At 44.6% G+C, this 16,107-nt stretch overlaps 1 long non-coding RNA gene across 1 annotated transcript; it reads left to right on the forward strand.

Annotated features, from left to right (window-relative positions):
• The first annotated feature begins 1,320 nt into the window (after positions 1–1,320).
• On the forward strand, positions 1,321–4,316 carry LOC138925358 (uncharacterized). The gene is made up of 2 exons (XR_011441393.1): positions 1,321–2,036; positions 2,134–4,316. It is a non-coding gene; the product is annotated as an uncharacterized lncRNA (long non-coding RNA).
• Positions 4,317–16,107: the final 11,791 nt, after the last annotated feature.

Raw genomic sequence — 16,107 nt, forward strand, 5'->3', positions numbered from 1 at the left:
GGGTGGGGTGGAGGGAATGAGCACCAGAGAACACAGTCTTTCCGTGGTTGAGAAATTTGTAGGGCCGTGTGCAGCTTATTCCTATTTGTGTACTGAAAAATGAAGAAAGCATACACAAATTTTGTTGAATTTTGATGTTTACAATGGACAAATTGATTATACACTGCTTTTGAGGTCATGACAAATGTCCACATTGGAATCCCTACATGGGCATGAGGCCTGGGTCACAGAACCCCATTATGGCCACTCTCTTTTGTCCCCACCCTCATAATAGCCCCTGGACAGGCCAATGGCAATCCCACATCTCAGGTTGAATTATTTTAGCCAAGTAGATGGCAACTCAGAAACTTCCAATGAAAACAGAATATAGAAGAAATGTCATTGTTAAACTAAAACTCTTGTCTTCATTTTCTTTTGGAAAATAGAGGGCATAGTACACACTGCTCCTTTAAATATTTATTTAGAATTGATTCATAGGTGAATCAGAAGGAGCCTGGGTCACATTTCCTTATGGAAGAGTGAAGGGAATAAATCTGCATGGCATTACCACTTTCCATTGCCCATCACCCTGTCACGCAACGTGGCGTGCCAGCTTCACGAGGGACCCTGGAATCAATTAACAGTGAATTATTTATACGAGCAACTGCTGCAAAGTGTTTCCCAGCTGTTGTTTCATGAAAGACATCTTGTTCTTTTCAAATTTTGCCCTAGGCATGTATGTAAGAGACCAAATTCATCATCAGAATGAAAGGGATTTTCTTTTCCTTTTCCAAATATAAAGACAGGCTCACACACAAGATCCCTCAGCTCACTTTTGGAAAGTTGAGATGTCGATCATCACTGTGTAATTTTAGCTGTCGTCCTGCTAGACGGAAGTCTTAACTGCCACTGTGCTGGCCCCTGGTTAAATGTAACAAAGAGGGGGGGCGGTTCTTTCCACCGCTAAACGCAGAGTCAGCGGTAGATTAGAATTCAGCACTTCACCCACGAGAAGTTATAGGACGATGTCCTTCAAGTACCTGTCTCCTTCCTTTCCACTCTAAAATGATGCTTAGGGGCCGGCTCCGTGGCCGAGTGGTTAAGTTCGCGCGCTCCGCTGTGGCAGCCCAGGGTTTGGATCCTGGGCGCGGACATGGCACTGCTTGTCAGGCCACGTTGAGGTGGCGTCCCACATCCCACAACTAGAAGGAGCTACAACTAAGATATACAACTATGCATGGGAGGGTTTGGGGAGATAAGCAGAAAAAAAAAAAAAAGAATATTGGCAACAGTTGTTAGCTCAGGTGCCAATCTTCAAAAATAAAATAAAATAAAATGATGCTTAGAAACCTAACTGACGCTCTCATTTATTCCTTTTTTTTTTTTTTTTTACCCATTTTCTCTAGGAAGTTCTTCCATTTCCATGGGAGCAGCCAGCTAATAGATAGATCAATTCATTTGGGTAATAGATAAATACATTCAGTAACTGTTACTGTGCTGACTAAATTCAGAAGATTTTCGTTTCTTTGGGACTCTTTTGGAAATTTCAAGAAGGATTCTGATATGAGAATTTCTTGCATAGACAGGAAAACACCCAGAATGGAAGTCTGCATGGCATTTCATTTGCTGACAACCTCAGAAGAGACATTTGGGGTTCTTTGTTAAGCATTAGGTCGCATCTTTTTCAGGCACTAAGGTGAGACGTAGGGAGAATGCCCCCTTCACATTGCAACGTTGACCCAGATTATTGAGGTTCTCTGGCTCTTCCTCGTCCTGTGTTATTTTGGGGAGGATGGAGAAGAGGGGGAGCACCTGAGCCACAGATAATTCTTTCCCAGTGGCTGTGTTGGTTTTCAGATCTGAGAGCAAACGCGCATCTCTCTGGGAACATCAGAGTAACACCCACCACGGGTGCACACAGACTCTCATACACACGAATGCAGAAGGAACCAAGCAGACATCAGTGTAAGACTCCAAACCCGATGATGATAAACTCTGTTGGGTTGGGGGCTGGATCACGAGTCGTCTTCTCTCTACAATTTTGGAGCTGTGGACAGGTAAGCGCAGGGAGAAATATCCTGCAAATCGGTAACATAGGTGTTTAATGCTACTGTTCTTGTCACATTTTTATGTTGGCTTTTCTCTCTTTTTCAGAAGCTTTCCTAGAAGGGTCATCTGTAGAGCAGTTGGCTTCATCATCCCCAAGGCATACCGTGCCATCCATCGTTCTCCACCAGTGATACTTGAGCATAAGGAAGCTCATTCTCAACCTGCTCACACTGCCCTTGTATCAGCCGAAGCCATGTCCCCAGGCTTGCCTGTCAGCACAGCACATTAGGGCTCATCTCCATGGGTCCCGATGGTTCTGCGGGCTCCCCAACGAGACACAACCCAGAAAAGCTCCCCCTAAACCTGGAGGATTGGCCAACTGATGGATAGCAGCTCTGACAGACCCCAAGCAGCTTAACACTTCTGGAGAACCCCCTCAGCAGCTCTGAAATGAGGCCACGCTCTGAGGCTTAGAGTCCACGCAGCTTCCGTACAGACACGGAACGTGGTGGCATTTTGCTTTCTTACTCGCTGCTCGATTTTTCTTGCCTGCAATTAAACAAGATGGTTTACAAATGCATGATTGGAAACTCAAAGAACGCTGATTTTGTTTGTTTGTTTGATTTTTAACCATATGGCAGAAAAAAATCATGAGTTGAGGATGAGGAAATCTGAGTTAAAACCCCAGACACACTGTATATGTATCATGTGGTCTTTGTCAATAATAAGAATAGTTGTAGTAGTAAAGGTAATAACACTAAAAATAAGAAGAGTTATTATTATTTACCTAAGGTCTACCACGTACCTGACAAGATGCCAAGACATTTGCAATCATTATCTCTTTCAATCATTGCGATAACCTTATGAGGAATGCTCTACTGTCATCTCATTGTACAGATGAAGAAACTGAGGCTCAGACAAAAGAAGCAATGAGCCTGTGCCAAGTACTGAGAAAAGAAGGGAGCTGAGGTTTTAAAGTTGGGTGTACTCTCTGCTTCTCACCACTAGGTCATGTTCCAACTGCCCCGTGCCCATCTTATGTCTCCTATATCAACCCCAATTAAAGCCATTAGAAATATTCCACTCACCACATTCCCTCTACGGGTCCAATAAAACTCCTTATTAATTCTTATTTAACATAGAGCAGCATTTAGCCAAATTCCAGTTTTATTTTCTAATTGTTTCAAGCTCAAAGCTCAAATGACTCAAATGCTTATTATCATCTGGGAGTTCAGCCAACTAACGTCCTTGGGGCTGAGGACAAAGGGAAGCCAGCAGTCATTGTTTCTCTGTTTATTTCTAAGATAGAATGATGTGGCCACCTTTTCAAGGGAGATGTGCATCCTTAGGGAGAGAAAAAGGAGGAGGATATAAGAAAGAGAGAGAAATAGAATTGAGAGAGAAAGGAGTGGGAGGCAAGAGAGGAAAGGAGGAGGGGAGGAGGAGGGGAAAGAGGAGTGAGGGGAGGAGGAGCGGAGGGGGATGGAGAGGACGAAGAGAGGGGAAGAAGCAGGGACGAAGTTTCCAGGCAGAGATAACAGCAAAAGCAAAGGCTGAGGTGGGGATGGGATGGGGAGCAGTTGGTGCAGACAAGAAATGTGATGGCCAGTGTGGCTGGGGTACAGGGAGTGGAGGAAGAGAAGTAGGAAGCGAGTTCAGAGAGGCAGATGGGGCCACATCATCCTGGGCCCTGTACGACATCCTGGGCTCCTGAAAGGACATTGAATTTGGCTCTAAGTATGCTGAGAAGCCATTGCAGGATGCTGCTCACCTGATTTACGTTTTTAAGAAACTGCTCTAGCTTTTCTGTTGAGAAGAGGCAACAGAAGAGCAAAGTTGAAATCTCAAGGTCACCGTCGGAGGCTGTGTCAGTAATCCTGGAGAACGGCGATGCTTGCACCAGGGCAGCAGTGGTGGAGACGGTGAGACGTCTTCAGAGTCAGGATGTGTTTTGAAGGTGGAGCTGATGATGGATGAAGGGATGAAGGGAGATGCGATTTACTGAGATGGGGACACTGGAGAAATCCCCTCTAGAAGGAGAAAATCTAGGTTACTGTAGGTTTGGATGACTTTTAAAATACAATGCCCAAGGCACTATCCATGAAAGGAAGAATTGATAAGCTAGACTTGATTAAAATTAAAAAATTCTGTCCTGCAAAAGACACTATCCAGAGACAGAAAAGACAAGCCATAGACTACAAGAAAGTATTTGCAAAAGAAAGATCTGAGAAAGGACTGTGATCCCAAAAATACGGATAACTCTTGAAACTCAACAATAAGAAAACAAATAACCCAATTAAAAAAATGGAGTAAAGATATTAACAGACACCTCTCCAAAGAAGATATACAGAGGCAAATAAGCATATGAAAAGATGCTCCACATCCTATGACATTAGGAAAATGCAAGTTGAAACAATCATACGATACCTCTACACACCTATCAGAATGGCCAAAATCTGGAACCTTGACAACACCAAATGTTGGCGAGGATATGGAGCAACAGGAGTTCTCACTTCTTGGTGGTGGGAATGCAAAATGGTGCAGCCAATTTGGAAGACTGTTTGACCGTTTCTTACAAAACTAAACATACTAGTACAGTTCAACCCAGCAACTTCTCTCCTTGATATTTATCCAAAGGAGTCGAAATTCTATGTCCACACAAAAACCTGCACACAGATATTAATAGCAGCTTCATTCATAATTGCCAAAACATGGAAGAAACCAAAACCTCCTTCAGTAGGTGAACGGACAAATAAACTGTGGTCCATCCAGACAATGGAATACTCTTCAGCTCTAAAAATAAATGATCTTCCAGGCCATGAAAAGACAAGGAGGAAACTTAAATGCATATTACTAACTGAAAGATGCCAATCTGAAAATGCTACACACTGTATGATCCCAACTATGTGACGTCCTGTGAACGGCACAACTATGGAGACAGTAAAATGATCAGCAGTTGTCAGGGGTTAGTTGGAGTGAGGGATGGACAGGTGGGGCATAGAGTATTTTTAGAACAGTGAAGTACTCTGTGTGATACCATAATGATGGATACATACCATCATAGATTTGTTCAAACCCACAGAATGAATAACACCAAGAGTGAGCCCTAATGTAAATTTAGACTTTGGGTGATTATAACGTGTCAATGTATGTTCACCAATTGTAACAAACGTACCATCAGGTGAATGATGTTGATAATGGGGAGGCTGTGAATGTGTCGGGCAAGGGGTATATGGAAAATCTCCATAATTCCCTTGCAATGTTGTTGTAAACCTAAAACTTCCCCAAAAGGTAAAGTCGTAAATTAGAATTCCAAGAGAGGTCACTGAGGCCCAGCAATGAGCTGACCCCAGCTCCCCTACCATCTCCATCTGGCGCCCCCTCCTTGCGTCTCTGTGCACAGTCACTGGGGTTATTTAGCGGATGCAAAGTGACACTCCGCCTCCAAGGAAGAGGGTCTCCTTTTCAGACACCTTCACATAACGAAGACTAAGATCCTAAGTGAGCGCACAGACGTGATGGACATTGCTTATTGACTGGAGAAGAAAGCAAAATTTGTGGGGAAAGCTGTTTTTGGCCATTTTAGGAAGATGTGCGTGGGTTGCAGGTGGGACGAGGTGGCAGCTGCCAGCACGCAGGCACCAAGAGCCAAGGAGCCGTAACATTTCTGAGCCATTCATCACTCTTGGCAGCGAGGCCTTGACGCTGATGAAGGAGCGAGCACGGGGAGAGATGAAAGATGCTCTGGGGCCTTCGCCTCGGCGCTCGTCTTCTCTCCAGACGCCGGGGCAGGGGCGCGTCTGCCTCCACAGGCGACACGGATGCTGCTCCTTGGCCCAGAGATGGATTCCAACAGATGGAAGAAGCTCACTGTGTGGGACCTTCTCCTCCTCGCCCCCACCCAGGACACAAAATTCAATGTAAGGAGGAGTAAATGCGAATCTCTCTTCACATGCAGAGGTGAGAAGCTTTTTAGATGACGCACCTGGGAAGGGGCATCACACACCGGAGCTGGCTAATGACCCATGAGTCCTGCATCCGGGAGCGGGAGGAGCCGTGGGCGGGGCCCCGGGAGGAGCCGAGGTCCAGCCTCCATCGCGTGCCGTCGCCCCACACGGGCTCTCCCCGCCAGGAGAGGGCCTGGATGGGAGCCGTCAGCCTCGCCTGTCATGCTTTTGAGTCCTCACGCCCCTGCCGAGGCCGACAGCACAAGGACTCCTCAGGTGGGACCTCCTCCATCAAAGCACGGGCAGCCCCTCAGGGCCATGGTGTTGGCTGGTCTCTGCCTGGAACGCCCCCGCCTCGGAAACCCAGGCTCCCTCCTTTCCTTCCTCAAATCTTTTTTCGAATGTCAGCTTCTCAGGGAATCCAACTTTGGTTTATTTAGAATTAGAACTCCACCACCAGCAGCCACAGTCTTAGTAGTCTTTATTTTCTTACATACATTTTCTTAGCACTTAGCCCTTTTTAAAAAAAATCGTATTAGCTTTCCCCCCTCTGGACACACACACGTTAGATTAGATGCTTATCACTCAACTTCTGACAGTCAGAAAAGCGGCAGCACCGTGCCCTCCACTGTAGCTTTACTTTTATGTGGAATCCTAGTCAAGGAAAAATCTGAATATTCAACTCCATGAGACAAGACTTCTTCATTAACTTCTTTTTTTGTTTTAAATTTATTTTTTCTTCTCCCTCCCTCCTTCTGTGCCTTCCTCTCCTCCTCCTCCTCCTCCTCTTCTTCTTCTCTCTCTCTCTCCTTCTCTCTTTCAGTAGATAGAGATATCTTTATATATATATATATGTAATATCTTGATGAAGGATATCTGTATCTATTGATCTGTATCTCTTCTTTCGTTTTGTGAAATTCAGGACAATTCAGGACAAGAAGAATGGAAACTCTAATATCAGAAAGAGATGAGATACCAAGAGTGAAGCACTCTCCTTATGCAATATTGAAATGAGCTCCATTGTGGATTGTTTTGAACGAGGCCATATTCTGATGAAACTTCCATTGCCTTTCCTGTTTGGAAGGGTCAAGTGGCTTCTCTAATGTGGGGTTAGAATATGAGAATTAAGACCACATCGTGTCCCTGCTGTCGTAATTCTCAGCTCTCCTGACACTGACAGCCAGCTCTCAAGTCTGTCAGGCTGGCAACAGGAACTCCGGCTTGTTCCTAACTTCTTACATGAGTGTGAGAGTCTTGATCTCCCACTCAACTGTGGATGGAATACAGCGATGAAAAATGGAGAAAAATCCCTGCTCTCAGAGGGCCCACACGACGGCGGGGCTTGGCCCTTCTCGGGAAAAGAGAAGGGAAATTGTGGGCTATTTCTCCAAACCCAGTCTGTTTAATTTTTGAGTAGAAAAAAATACATTGAACCAAACAAAATTTCAACACATTTTGTATTCAACTAACCATACCCAATGGAGACACAAACCGTGGAAAACGGAGGCAGTAATTATCAGGGTCCTCATGGAACATAGTGTGGTGTATTTCATTACGAATTCTGTAAATCCAGCCAGGATATGGCAAGTATTGGTTACATTTCTTTTTGTCTTCTAAAATATATGCACATATCATTCAACTAAAACATAATGAGAATGGGACAGGACTCAAACTACAGCAGCTGTTCAAAGAGAGCTGACGGCTCAGAAAGCAGGTCAGGATTTGACCTGAATTTTTGATCAGTATGAAGGTTTTTCTTTTACATCTTTGATGGGACTTCAGTTACCACCTTCCCAGAATGTTGTCTTAAAAATGACGGTTGTAGGAGGGCTGGTGTTCCCTCTTTGGATCATTAATATAAACTGAAAGAGCCTTACACTCCATCTTTTACATATAGGAACCAAGAGACATTTGTTAGGTCATAAATTATCGGTGGGGTTGGGCCAGCCCGGTGGTGCAGTGGTTAAGTTCACACGCTCCCTTTCACCGGTCCAGAGTTCACCAGTTCAGATCCCAGGTGCGGACCTATGCACTGCTTATCAAGCCATGTTGTGGCAGGTGTCCCACATATAAAATAGAGGATGATGGGTGCAGATGTTAGCTCAGGGCTAATCTTCCTCAAAAAATAAAAAAGATGAATTATTGGTGGGGACGGAAAGGCCTAATATTTACTGAACATCTATGACGTATCAAGAAGCATGATTTCAGGGGTGGTGCAGCAGTTAAGTGTGCACATTCTGCTTCGGCAGCCCAGGGTTCGCCGGTTCGGATCCCAGGCGCGGACATGGCACTGCTTGACAAGCCATGCTGTGGTAGGCATCCCACATATAAAGTAGAGGAAGATGGGCATGGATGTTAGCTCAGGGCCAGTCTTCCTCAGCAAAAAACGGAGGATTGGTGGCAGATGTTAGCTCAGGGCTAATCTTCCTCAAAAAAAATTTTTTTTAAATTGTAAAAAAAAAGCATGATTTCATATTTTTTCTCTCTTAATCCTCTCAACTACGCTGCAAATCAGGCGACTATTCCTATTTCAAGGATAGAGAAGTTGAGGCACAGAAATTAAGTCAAGCATTGCAAGCTGGTGGTCTGTGGACAGCTCTGTCTCAGAAATGTGGTGTTTTGGTTGGTCCCTTGCTTGCTTTATTTTATTATTTTTCTCCATTTGTTTTCTATGATTCTTAGAATTAGTTCAAAAAACATTTGGGTTTGTTGTCAAAATTTAAAAGATAAGTTTTCATATTATAAGACCTAGTCTTGAATTTAAACATTGGAGGATTCCCATGCTGCATGACACCCCATCCTGCATGACACCCCGTCCTGCGTGACACCCCATCCTGCGTGATGTCAGTCGGCAGGAACATGCGGCTTCTGCCCCTAGAGGAGGCTTGTACCTCCTGGGTCCTCCCAGCCCGGGGGGCCCAGCCCCTCATTTATAGGACAGCCTGGGCTCTGTAGGCCCTGGGGTCCGGGACCCCTGTGCTAACTAGCTTTCCTTTTACCATGGCTAGTAATGGATGTGGGATTCAAACCCAGACGTGTCTGGCCCAAAGTGTGTGGCCCTTCCACTGCAGTGGTGGTTTCTAAGTCTCTTTTTGGTGTCCACCCAGACAAAGGGTTTTTCAGAAGCCCTATATGTGAAATATACAGAAATGGCACAGGTCTGGTTGAATAAAGTGGGCGCTGAGGTGGGGGATGTCCTCCTCTGTACTTCCCCCTTCCAATTCCTGTCCATCTGGGGGGCAGACCCTGAAAGGGGCTATGCTCTGAAGGGGGGGATCTGAAAGGACGTGTTAATAGGACCTGCAGGGAGGGAGGTGCTGGAGCATTTTCCTGGCACGAGGACCAGCTCTTGGGCAGACCCTCCAAGGAGACATGCTGCCATCTTGTTTGCTTGTTTGTTTCCTTAGTGAAATATGCCCGGACACCCGGCTCCTCAGTGGCAGAGCTGAGACCTATAGGTGCTGCCTCATGTGTCTTCTCACTGTGCCTGCAAGTGGACTTTTATCACCCTGAAGACTGAGGAATGTTTCCTTTGATTTAAGCAGAGTAGCTTCTCCCCACAGCAAGGTTTCTCAACGTCGGCACTACTGACATGGGGGGACGGATAATTCTTTGCTGTGGAGGCTGCCCTGTGCATTGTAGGATGTTTAGCAACATCTCTGACCTCTAACTTCTAGATGCCAATAGCAGCCCGCACTACATTGTGACGATGAAAACTGTCTTGGGACATTGCAGACACTGCCAAATGACAGAATTGCCCAGTTGAGAATCACTGTCCTATAATAATGTCATTCTAAAATGTCTTCTTGAGAGAAACAAATCAAATTACAAATATGAGTTCAAGAATTTACGGCATTATGTCCATGATTTTTTTATATCCATGTTTTAATGAGCTATTATTACTGATGTATTATTCTTTGTTTCAATGCTGATGAATTACTATACTATTTTATTTTCCCTACAAGTTTCTTTGGGATTTGTAAAAAAATAAGATGAGATGTGCCATCTAGCATTTGTAAAATGACCAAATAAAATTTAAAAACAAGGAAACAATAAAAATAAACTCATTTATGGCAATAAGGAACCAAGCCTGAAATTTCTAGGAGACTATGACAGACAAAATTCTTGTTTTAGGATTGGTGTGAAAAGCTGCAAAGTATCATTTGCAGGACAATCTAAATCTCAACATCAATAGGCCTGAAGTGATCTTTTAAAGCATCTCTTTAAGATAAGCACATCTTCTCCCCAAATTGTCTACAGATCATTTATTTTCATCACTTAAATACAACAAAGATCCTCAGAGTAGCTTACATTAGTGGGTATTTACGTACTGTGTCAGACTCTCTATTAAACATCTTATATGGATTCGTCTATTTAATTCTCAAAATTTTAAGCCATAGGCACAAAGCTCATGCAATATTAAACTCAAACAAACAAGCAAACAAAAGAAAAAAGCATGCCTCCTCTTCCCGCGACACTTCTCTCTTCCACTGCGCCTTTTGTTGACGCGTCTCATAGCAGACCGCCCACCAAGAGTCACCTGGGAGCCTTCTCCATCCTACAGCCCTCATTTACATTTTTCTCATAAAGAGCAGGGTTATGCAGTTTTTCCAAAGTCAGCCGACTAGTCATTGCCAGAGCTGAAAACTGAGTCTATCTTCTAAGTAAACAAGCAATATATGATTGAGATCTAATTCTGAAAAATAAAACATGTGCAGACACACACATACACACTAAAGCTGAAATCCTCTCTGGTCTCACATTGTCCTCACAATTATCCTCAGTTAATGGTCAGTCATCAATCTGGCATGTAAGCTTCCAAAATTTACATACGTCTATAAATTTATATATAAAAAGTATATATGAGGGGCCTGCCCCTTGACCGAGTGGTTAAGTTCGCACGTTCCACTGCGGTGGCCCGGGGTTTTGCCAGTTCGGATCCTGGGCGTGGACGTGGCACCGCTCATCAGGCCACACTGAGGCAGCATCCCACATACCACAACTAGAGGGACCTGCAACTAAGATATACAACTATGTACAGGGAAGTTTTGGGGAGATAAAGCAGGGGAAAAAAAAAAGAAGATTGGCAATGGTTGTTAGCTCAGGTGCCAATCTTTAAAAAAAAAGTATATATGAATACGTATATATATATATACACATACACACAAATATATATGCTGAAATATATGATTTTGGTTTGTGGTTTTTAATATAAGTTACATCAATCTATAGGTCTATCGACAATGCCTGTCTTTGTCACTTACTATAACACGGGTACCTAGAGACCTACTTCATTGTTTGGAATTTCTGGGAGTATTACTACACAATAGCTGCACCTTAAGATGATTTCATCATTTAATTGATAGATGCTTGATTGTGTCTAAAATTTCACTGTAATCCTGTAACAGACATCTATTTATCTGAGTGGCTTTGAGTTTCCTTAGATCCCATTTATTGGTCATTTATTTTGCGCCAAGGGCAACTCTGTTTTTACACACCTTTTATAATTTAATTCTCCAGCCACTGTATGAGGATGTGGTGGAGAAACTGGATTCGTATGCAGGCCGTGGGTCCCGAGAGGGGTTGCCCCTATTTATGAGTAAGTGGATCACAGGGCATCATGATTCCCTTTGTATCTTCATTTAGGTTTTCCAAATTTTCTATAACATGCACCCATTATTTTGCATCTAAGCAATACACACACTCACAGTTACATGTAGGCGTGTTTGCCCATGTGTGTGTGCACGCATGCGTGTGTAAGAACCTCTAAGTCAACGATGGCTGCAAGGATTAGGTGAGAGCAAATTCAGAAGGCAGAAAATGGAAGTGCCCTATGGAGCCTCACCTAGCCCATAGAGATCACACGCTCACAATTGTTTTACACCTTCGAGGTGCTTGAGAAAACCCCAATCAGCCTATTGCACTGGCAAGAGAGTCTGGAAAAATCTCCATTATTTGGAGACTTGACTTTGCTCCTTTTTTGGCTCCTACCATTGCCCTTAGATTTGAGTGACATATTTTAATGATCCGTGACATGGTCTCTAAATGCAGGCTCACCTTTCTGCAAAATGTGAAACAAAAGGATGGATAATTCAGATTCATCGTTTGCTAATAAGTGTATTAATAAAACTAAATGCAGATTTCCTTGTTATTCAGGTTGGTAGGCTGGCGGTTACACACTAAGCCTGAACAAATGAGCGTTTCACTTTTGACACGATTAGGATGCACGCTTCGATTTATTCACTTATGCAACCACTTTTACCATCAGCACACTCTGCCAGAGACACTCAGAGACTATAGTTCGATTTTATTTTTCTCCAAATGGTGCAGGCAGCCAAGCTCTGTGTCGTCAGATGCCTGATTTGATATTTCTGCATTCAGGTGTGTGAAGTTGAACAGAGCACTTCTCCCTGGCCGGGAATATGGGATCTTCCACCCTCTCCAGCCCTGCCTGTGTCTGGGCTGACGAGGAGTCAGTCACGTGGGTGTGTTTCTATCTCATTCCATCCAAAGAGAATGTCAAGACTGATTCCCAGAGCTGAAGTGTGTCTATAAAGTAGTAAATTCATGTCCGACCCTGCAGTTGGCAGGAGAGACAGGGAATCATTTCCATTGGCAAGAAAACATGGTGGACACTCTGGTACATCATCCTCCTCCCATGCCGTGTCCAGTAGTTCATTCTCAGAAACGCCACACTGGTCAGACATCTCCTTCCCCAGCTGGACCCAGCAACTCCAATGGACACACTCGAATGGGAGCCGCCATTCGAGCTGGGAGGCATGTTTCTTCTTTGGGACCATTAATCTGCTCGTACTTCTCCAATTAGTTAGGATTCTCCATAGCTTCCGAATATCATCCCCTGAGGTGAGGAAGATGCATTTTCAATTTCCTCCTGCAAATTGGACTGGGGCACGCTTCTCTGGAAATATCCGATAAGGGAAAGGTGCGAAACCGTGGTGCTGAATCCTTCCCCTCTCCCACACCGGAGATGTGAAAGGAATAGCATTGGAAAGACAAAAGCTCAGTGAGTTTTGTGACTCTTAAAAAGGAGAATTAAAGCCCTGTCTTGGAGCCTTGATGGGGAGGCGGAGGATGGTCTGGTAGAGTGGGTCTACCCTGACACTGTGGGTCCACTGAAACTCTACATTGAGACATGTTGGAATAGAGTCATATGTCTCCCAGACGTCAACAAACTCTACCAAATCAATCAACGGACTCGTATCGGGACCTGCTCCCTCCGAGCATGTGCCAGACCCTGCAGAGCCCTCAAGAAACGAATAAGGTGGCACACTGCTTCCAGGAGCTCAGTCTAATTAGGGAAATGACAGAGCAGAGTTTAGGTTGCATTTAGCTGTGAGTAAAACACAGCCTGCCAAGCACAGCAGCGAACAAGTCAGAACACATCTCAAGACTTTAGACTCAGAGTGTCTAGGGATGGGTCCTTTATACCCAGTTTCCCTCAGTTCTACATCCAGCAATTTCTGCAGGCTTTCATTCTAGACAGGTAGCTCTCAGCCGCCACCACACATTAGAATCATGTCAGAAACTTTAAAATACAGATGCCCAGGGCCAGCCCAGACCAATTAATTCTGGATCTCCGGAGGGGGGCAGAAGAAATCTATGTTTTTAAAATTAACAGATTTAAGTGGAGAGCAGTTTTGGGCTTATAGGAGAATTGAAAAGAAAGTGCAGAGAATTCCCACACACACATATCCACGCCCACACAATTTCCCCTATTAGTAACATCTCGAGTTGCGTTACTGTGGCACATCTGTTGCAACTGATGAGCCGACACTGAGACATGATTAACTAAAGTCCGTGGTTTCCACTAGGGTTCACGGTTTGTGCTGTAAAGTTCTATGGGTTTTGGCAAATACGTAATATCCAGTATCCACCATTACAGTAGCGTGTGGAACCGCTTCACTGCCCTGAAAAGCCCCCGCGCTCCAACTGTTCATCTCTTTCCCCCTCCCCCGAGTCCCCGTAAACCACTGATCTTTTTACTATTTTTATAGTCCTGTCTTTTCCCAAATGTTATACAGTTGGAACCATACAGCATATAGCTATAGCTGGAATCAGTGATTTTTAGAAAATTGCCAGGTAATTCTAATGTGCAACAGCGTTGAGAACCGCTAGAATACAGAGTGGGATAACAGTCCATTAACTTATCTGAAAGCATCTTCAAGATAATTCAATGCAACCCTCCTATTTCACAGATGAGAAATATGTCCTGAAAGAGAAGTGACTTGGCCTCAAATCGTGGGGGAAGGTGGTGACTTCTGGTCAAAGAGCTTCTGAGATAAATTATGTAATGCAACTTAAAGTGTTATCTTTCTCAAGGTGGTCTGCATTCTGAAATGTATGAATTTAGCAGATGTTTGCTGAGGACTAGTTTTGGGCTAAGCAGTATCCCTGATGCTTTGGACACAGCCAGAAACCTGAGGCAGCTGCTGACCTCGGGGCCTCGGGTCAGTGGGGGACACAGACAAGTCAGCAATTGCGTGATGCAGGGTGATGATGGTCCCGGCCAACACTTACATCCTCGCGCACTGCTCTGAGCACCTTTGACTATTAGCTCATTAAATCTTCACAAGAGCCACCGGAGGTAGGCATCATGACTACCCCATTTACAGAGGAGGAACTAAGACAGAATATAAAGTGCTTCACCAAAGGTCACATAGCACATAGACGGCAGAGCCAAGATTCAAACCCGCAGAAGGCTGCTCCACCCGCTCCACCACAGAAGGTTACATCACCTGCTGCTGACGCACTGACCCTGTTCGCCTGTGTCCTGCAGTATTTCCCACTTGCACTGGTGTGGGCGTGGGGCTCTGAACGGCCCCTTCCTCAGTAGACAGCCCCGTGAGAGCTTGATTCTACAGATCCTTGGTGAAGCAGGGCACATTCTCCAGTGCATTTAATCTGAAAGCCGACTGCTCTCACCTGGCAAGTATTCAAATCCCTGAAAACGCCCTCGCTGGAACAAAAGGTTTGGATGTCTTCACATTTAATTGTTTCCCCAGAGTTAACAACACCAACCGCCATGGACTCAGATTCAGTAACTGGAGAACAACTTCATCTGCGGGAGCTTGTCTGCTGCTGTGTGTTGTTATGGAACAGTTTCTCATTCATGGGGGAAACGGCTCCTTAACTAGGTCATCTCTTGGTGGCATTTACGAGCTTTAAATCTAAAATCCACCCAAACGTTAATGCATTGCAAGCAGCACCTCAAATAGCAGTTACTTAATGAAAACTGTGTTTTTCCATTGGATCTGATAAATAATGTAACGTGTTTGGTGAAAAAAATCCTATGTAGGAGCAAGTGATATGCCAATTATGGATAAAAAGCAATCCAGAGCAGGGTAACAAGGAGAGGGGTCTGTAAGTGCGCCCTTGGGACTACACAGTTAAAACGAAGATACTACAAATACCATGAGCAGGTGCATTAAAGAAATTCCTGGGCATAGCTTAAGAGGAACGCCAATGCCTTATCCACCACTCAGGATTTCTCTGACCCTGATCTTTAAGTAGCAGGGACTGCCAGATTACTTTGGTAACTCAAGAAAAATCCCAGGGTTGAGTTTCATTGGCTTATGATGGGTTACATGACTATTCCAGGACCAATCATCGTGGGAAGGGGAATGGAGTGTATTGATTGGAAGAACTTTGGGCTCACAGCCAGAAGTTCAGAGAGTTCAGAGTCCCTTTCTGATAAGAAAGACTCAAAGTGGAGAAGAGGTGGCTTCCCAGGAAATCAGTGTTCCATTCCCAGGAGAAGGGGCCATGGAGAGCTGTCAAACAAAAACAGACGCTGCCTTCCCTTCCATACCTGGATAACCCTTTGATTGTCAAGTCGAATTCCCTCCGGATGCAAGCTCTTTGGTTTTCTTGTGGACCTCTGTTCAGTGTCATGTTCAAGTTTCACAGGCAGGAGATGGTGACACTGGGGAAAAGGGTTCCATGTGTGTAGCTAAAATAGGAGAAATGATGGCATGGTTACAAGTATAGACCACATTGTAACTAGGGGAAAAAGACATGCATGAAGCCTGGAGGTTGGGGTCACAGGTTGGTAGCTGGGCAGAAGGAAGCACCAGGCTGGAGCAAAGAGTTGGCACTGGGTCACTGGTTCTGG

Source organism: Equus caballus, chromosome 8 (genome assembly GCF_041296265.1).
Source record: "Equus caballus isolate H_3958 breed thoroughbred chromosome 8, TB-T2T, whole genome shotgun sequence".
NCBI classification, from domain to species: domain Eukaryota; kingdom Metazoa; phylum Chordata; class Mammalia; order Perissodactyla; family Equidae; genus Equus; species Equus caballus.